We start from the raw sequence: 7,500 nt of genomic DNA, 5'->3' as shown, positions 1-7,500 counted from the left end.
GACGGTACGACCCTTGAGCACACGACGGTACGACCCTTGAGCACGACGGGATGGTGCTATTCTTCACATACGATGGAATGACCTTTGACCTGGCTGGAGAGCCAAGCTGGAAGGCAACACCATCATAGACGGGAGGATAATAACTCCAAATGGATGAACTCCGAACAAAAAAAAAAAAAAAAGGCTTTAAAAGCGATCAGATCCTAACTGTGAGCCAAAGGAGAGAAAAAAAAAAAAAACGGCTTTAAAAAAGCGATCCGATCCTAATTGTGAACCAAAAAGGAGAGGAGAGGATTTGATGGCGTGATATTCATGGCATCCGATCCTACTGCAGCGACGAGGTCTCACTGTCGCGCTTAAGGACCAGCAGGAAAGAGGAAGGGATAGAGGGTAATTGAAGAGGAGAACTAAGCGATCAAAATATTCCGGATGAACAAAATGCTTTGGGAAAAAAAAATACATGCCAGAGAGGGAGGGGGAGGAGGAAGGAGGAGGAGGGAGATGGTAATTAATGTTAATGACGCCCTCTTGCATAATTACGGCCACAGGATGAGCGTGTACGAGCCTAGGATAATGACCTGGACAGCCAATGAATATCACAGGGAGAGGAGACACGGGATTATAGATGAGGGAGGTGAAGGTAGCGATATTCTTCAATAACAAATTCAACCATAAAACCAAACAGGTTATGGAGTCGTGATGGAGTAGCGAGATGTGGTGGTGGTAAGAGAAGATGGCTCGAGGTCCTGGCGGGTTATTGTGTGGGGAGACTTGCGTAATTCGTGTGGGAGATGGCACTGGGGATCCGAGACGAGGGGAAGGATTTGGTGACGTTGCTGAGGCGTGTGGAGGACGACATGGCGTGGGGGGGAGTGTGTAGGAACGTGGCGTGGAGGGAGTGTGTACAAACGTGGCGTGGAGGGGGAGTGTGTACGAACGTGGCGTAGGGGGAGTGTGTACGAACGTGGCGTGGAGGGGGAGTGTACGAACGTGGCGTGGAGGGGAGAGTGTACGAACGTGGCGTGGAGGGGGAGTGTGTACGAACGTGGCGTGGAGGGGGAGTGTGTACGAACGTGGCGTAGGGGGAGTGTGTACGAACGTGGCGTGGAGGGGGAGTGTACGAACGTGGCGTGGAGGGGAGAGTGTACGAACGTGGCGTGGAGGGGAGAGTGTACGAACGTGGCGTGGAGGGGAGAGTGTACGAACGTGGCGTGGAGGGGAGAGTGTACGAACGTGGCGTGGAGGGGAGAGTGTACGAACGTGGCGTGGAGGGGAGAGTGTACGAACGTGGCGTGGAGGGGGAGTGTACGAACGTGGCGTGGAGGGGAGAGTGTACGAACGTGGCGTGGAGGGGAGAGTGTACGAACGTGGCTGGCGTGCGAGTGTGAGCGGATGATACAGTCCATGAATGATGATAATGATGATGATAATGATGATGAGAATGATAATGATGATGATAATGATGATGATAATGATGATGATGCACTAGGGAGGCGGGTCTTAGGGTAAAGCTGGATGGGATGAAGAATATCACCGACTGAGAGAGAAATTATTCCTGGATATGAAATCATTATTGAAGGTTGAGCAACCTGTGTCTCGAATGGACGACGCATCAATCACGCAAAATGAATGGAGAGAGATAATTCCACCTTGCCAGATAATACAGTAAATGGTCCGCGTTTCATACACTAATAATACAGTAAGATGATACAGATGATACAGTTAATGGTCCGCGTTTCATACACTAATAATATAGTAAGATGATACAGTTAATGGTCCGCGTTTCATTCACTAATGTACGACACGATTATGATGCACGACGCTGGGTGATGGGGAGAGACGTACTGGACTGCGGGCTTCGTCGTGAAGGAACTTTGATCTGTGGCCAAAAAAGTGAAAAAAAAAATGGAGGCGAAGGGTTTAGATTAATGGTAACAGGAAGAAACTGGTGGTGTCTTCTGAACGAACGGGTATGAGAAGGGCGAGACAAGAGGCCAGCCAGACACTGTCCTCAACGGTAAAAAATTCCTTGTACGAATCCCTTCCTCCCTTCCCTCTCTCTCTCTCTCTCTCTCTCTCTCTCTCTCTCTCTCTCTCTCTCTCTCTCTCTCTCCACCCTTGTGTGAGGGGGGGACTGGGAAAAGCAACCGACACAAAAAAAAAAAGGGAGGGGGGGTCCCTTTTGAGGTGCTCACCGGCAAACGTGGATGACATTCTGATGCGAGAGAGAGAGAGAGAGAGAGAGAGAGAGAGAGAGAGAGAGAGAGAGAGAGAGAGAGAGAGAGAGAGAGAGGGTGGGTGTGGAGTCCTGGAGGAATTTCATTTTGCAGACTCGGGCTGGCATCTGCCGGATGTGCGGGAGGGGGGCAATGGCTTCCACACGGCTCTTCATGTCCGGAGGTAAAATGTAGGAGGGAGGGAGAGAGGGTTGTCTAATAACATTATTGGGGGTGAGGGAGGGATGAATGGAAGACGAGGAGGAGGAGGAGGAGGAGGAGGATGTCTTTGTAAATGACAAGATGATGAGTTCGCATGCCTAGACACCTCCCGCGCTCCACGATTGCTTGTGGCTGAAAGGAGGGATTGGGCCAACCCGGTAGATTGGTGAGGGAGATTAGATCCGCTACCTCATGGGATTGGTGAGGGAGATTAGACCCGCTACATCACAAGATTGGTGAGGGAGATTAGAACCAGCTACATCACAAGATTGGCTTACGAGAATGGAATATGGAGCCTAAAAGGAGGGGGTAGGAACAGATATATACATAAGAGGTACATACGACACATGGATTGGTGATTTATGGAAATCAGGGATTGCTGGTGTGGGTAGAATGGATGCGCAACATGTTGGGAGAGAGAGAGAGAGAGAGAGAGAGAGAGAGAGAGAGAGAGAGAGAGAGAGAGAGAGAGAGAGAGAGAGAGAGAGAGAGAGAGGGAGAGAGAGAGAGAGAGAGAGAGAGAGAGAGAGAGAGAGAGAGAGAGAGAGAGAGAGAGAGAGAGAGAGAGGTGCGAGGTAGAACAGACCAGGGAGAGCGAGGTAGAATAACAGGGTGAGAGAAACGAGAGCTGGGAAGGCTATGGGCGTCTCTAAGGCGCTGTGGTTAGTGTGGAATCCATAGAGAACAAGGCGAGGCTCTGTACTGGACACACACACACACACACACACACACACACACACACACACACACACACACACACACACACACACACACACACAAACGCACAAACTATAACCGAATATACAATCACCCTAAACACACAATAACACACAAGCATAGAAACATACAACCATACAAACAGACCCCTACATCACGACAAAGACACTACAGCCAAGCACAGAAATCTCACAGCCACACAGACAGCCAGGAAACAGCCAGGGTCTGTGTTTCAAGGCACCAACAGACACACGCCTCTCATACAGCTCCATTGTCAACATACGGGCTGTCTATTATCCTACGTATTGTTATAAAAAGGTCGGTACACATGTGTTCTGTGTCTAGTTACTGAGAAAGCAATTTTCCTCCCTCCAGTACTGGCGTGAAAGGTGGCCACTCCAGCGTATTGGAAAACAGTTCCGAGATCTGTCTATTTTTGTCGCTAGTGTGAGTAATGAATTTAGAATCTATACTTCATAGAATTCGAGCGCTTTGTTCTATTTCTGGACAACAAATTGATCCTTTCTTTGATATGGTTCTAGGATACGTTTGTTAACTTGACCCAACCTAAGTTGAACACATTTGGCATGTAAAAAAATATATATACAGCTTTTTCAGACTCTATATCTACGATGAATCGTATTCGTTCATGTATTTATGTCTTTATCTGCGTCCTACCTTGTTCATCTCTGTTTATCTATCTTTATCTTTTAAGTATCTCTCTCTCTCTCTCTCTCTCTCTCTCTCTCTCTCTCTCTCTCTCTCTCTCTCTCTCTCTCTCTCTCTCTCCTCTTGTCATCTCTCGCGTATATATTTCACTATCTCTAATATCTCTGTGCACTTGCAGTGTCTCTATACTTCTATCTCTCCATCACTTACGTATCTCTTTTATGTCTATTTCTGCTATCTTGCTCTGGATCCCTACTGCCTATCTATTCATGATATATTTCCAGCTACATTTCAGTCTATCTCTCATATATCTATTGTTTTCAAACTCCACTATATCCAAGTCACCTTTATCATTCTCATATTCTCTTTACTAACTCTACCTACCTATTTCTAGACACACACACACACACACACACACACACACACACACACACACACACACACCTGGCACACAAACAAGCAAAAATAAAACTGCTACGTGTAAACAAGACATTTATTTCTCACGCCTCACTCCACGGATGAGGCACTTAAAACACTTAACTGGGGACTCAGGATAATTCAGGCACTTAAAACACTTAAATGGAGAACCAGGACACTTCAGCACGCGCCTCACACGTGCAAACACCATGCATTTCACTCGTCCATATGTCCCCTCCCTCCCTCCCTCCCTCCCATCTCCCTCCCACCTCCATTCCCGTGAGAGCAGGACCGACCAGCTCTTGGTGGCCGACATGCAAAACTCCTTCCGTAGATATGGAAATGTCCGGGACACACACACACACACACACACACACACCCGTGTCAGCCACCCACACATTCTGCCTTAGGGAGAAATTGTGATGTGGGATAATATGACGTAGGTTGTGGGTGGGGGTTGTGTGTGTGTGTGTGTGTGTGTGTGTGTGTGTGTGTGTGTGTGTCGGCGCTCGACGTCTGTCCTCGACGACATGGTGATGTCGACGTTCACCCCCCCCCTCAACCCCCATCCCCATCCCAACCCCCCCCTCTCAACCCCGGCTCAAGTTATATAACCAGTACGACCACCATCCCCCCCCCCTCCCCCCCCGCGGCGCGTGGCGGCGGCACCGCCGTCGCTATAACAACACATCAAAGGGACTCCGTTTCCCCTCCCCCGGTGCGCAGCGCCGTACTCCCCGACTCGAACAAAGAGAGGCAGTAATGAGACACACGCACGATGGAAGTGAGGGTCACAATGATCATTTCGCATGATAACACGGGCGAACAATCATCTCTGACGCCTGCAACTCACAGCTAACATTCGGAGTGATTGCAGGGAGTCGAAGCTTCGCTACTCTGTATCATCAACACAGATCATGAAGATGAGTCGAAGCTTCGCTACAGAATGACTCTATATCATCAACACAGATCATGAAGATGAGTCGAAGCTTCGCTACAGAATGACTCTGTATCATCAACACAGATCATGAAGATGAGTCGAAGCTTCGCTACAGAATGACTCTGTATCATCAACACAGATCATGAAGATGAGTCGAAGCTTCGCTACAGAATGACTCTATATCATCAACACAGATCATGAAGATGAGTCGAAGCTTCGCTACAGAATGACTCTATATCATCAACATAGATCATGAAGATGAGTCGAAGCTTCGCTACAGAATGACTCTATATCATCAACACAGATCATGAAGATGAGTCGAAGCTTCGCTACAGAATGACTCTGTATCAACATAGATCATGAAAATGAGTCGAACCTTCGCTACAGAATGACTCTATATCAACACAGATCATGAAAATGAGTCCAAGCTTCGCTACAGAATGACTCTATATCATCAACACAGATCATGAAGATGAGTCGAAGCTTCGCTACAGAATGACTCTATATCATCAACACAGATCATGAAGATGAGTCGAAGCTTCGCTACAGAATGACTCTATATCATCAACACAGATCATGAAGATGAGTCGAAGCTTCGCTACAGAATGACTCTATATCATCAACACAGATCATGAAGATGAGTCGAAGCTTCGCTACAGAATGATTCTATATCAACACAGATCATGAAAATGAGTCGAAGCTTCGCTACAGAATGACTCTATATCAACACACAAGAGATCATGAAAATGTTAACTACACCCACCATTCAACTTCAGTGAATTCATCCCTGATATGATGACAGATCAAGGGGTTCCAGGGAGACATGAAATGATTTTTCCCCCCCTTGAGGTGAGTGTAAGGGACGTACGTCTATATACAGACACTCCCGCGCCTCTTCCTTCACTTAACACATCCTATATGGACCTGTCGAAGGTGGAGTAAAATCAATATATGACTAAAACGTCCCGCCAATTACTAAACATCTTAAGAAACTCAATCTAGTTTTCAGCCATAAGAATTCTGAGACCTTCTCGCTGCCACGCGTATTAACCTGTGTCATGGCAACACTACACTGTTGTCAGGGGTTTATTTCTTTCTTTCTTTCATACTATTCGCCACTTCCCGCATCAGCGAGGTAGCGTTAAGAACAGAGGACTGGGCCTTTGAGGGAATATCCTCACCTGGCCCCCTTCTCTGTTCCTTCTTTTGGAAAGAAAAAAAATAATGAGAGGGGAGGATTTCCAGCCACCCCGCTCCCTTTTATACAATCATACAATCAACCAAATGAATTACACAATCAACCAAATAAATACATCTACATATCTGCCATTACTCTCTGTTATCTGTGCTATCACCTTGTAGGACACGACGAATTCCCAGCAGCTGACACGTGGATGCACTGCTGCCTTCCCTACACTTCTGAAGGCGATGAGTGTGTTTATAACACACTAGAGTGTATATACGAATGACGTGTTCTCCAGTATGTTAAAAACTTTCTCCCCCCGTCATGGTGGCCGGGGGGGGGGGGGTTAATGTGCCCTTCCTTCCATTCTAACAATCCCCCAGCTGTCACCCCCAGGTACACGTGTTGTGAATCCACCGCCAGCCCCCCCACCCCAGACAAACGTAACTGAGAAACACCCCCAGACACCCGGACTAGTCAAACACCCCCAGACACACGGACCTGTGAACCCCCCAGACACACGGACCTGTGAACCCCCCAGACACACGGACCTGTGAACCCCCAGACACACGGACCTGTGAACCCCCCAGACACACGGACCTGTGAACCCCCCAGACACACGGACCTGTGAACCCCCCAGACACCCGGACCTGTGTATCCCAAGACACACGGACCTGTGAACCCCCCAGACACACGGACCTGTGAACCCCCCAGACACACGGACCTGTGAAAGATCTTCGACTCGAATTCGAATGCTTCATCTGAGAAATATCCTGACATTAATGCTCTTCTTGACTACGCTTGAACTGACAAAGCTTAATGATCAAGCGTGTCCGGTGGCGTGTTCTGCGAAACACGAGACGCGATCGAGAGAGAGAGAGAGAGAGAGAGAGAGAGAGAGAGAGAGAGAGAGAGAGAGAGAGAGAGAGAGAGACGGACTTTCTTGTTTATCGTTTCTGGGAAGGAAAGTCTGGGAAACACGAGACGCGATCGAGGAAGAGAGAGAGAGAGAGAGAGAGAGAGAGAGAGAGAGAGAGAGAGAGAGAGAGAGAGAGAGAGAGAGAGAGAGAGAGAGAGAGAGTATCTTTTATAACGTTTCTGGGAAGGGAAGAGGACACACACACACACACACACAC

General features: G+C 48.0%; 1 protein-coding gene across 1 annotated transcript in view; it reads left to right on the top strand.

Annotated features, from left to right (window-relative positions):
* LOC139762718 (tachykinin-like peptides receptor 86C) overlaps window positions 1-7,500 on the top strand; it is a 112,450-nt gene that overhangs the window by 64,956 nt on the left and 39,994 nt on the right. The window lies entirely within an intron of this gene.

This window comes from Panulirus ornatus, chromosome 44 (genome assembly GCF_036320965.1).
Source record: "Panulirus ornatus isolate Po-2019 chromosome 44, ASM3632096v1, whole genome shotgun sequence".
In the NCBI taxonomy this organism is placed as follows: Eukaryota; Metazoa; Arthropoda; class Malacostraca; order Decapoda; family Palinuridae; genus Panulirus; species Panulirus ornatus.
The sequence above is the reverse complement of the archived record's forward strand: the minus strand, read 5'-3'. Positions and strand labels throughout refer to the sequence as shown.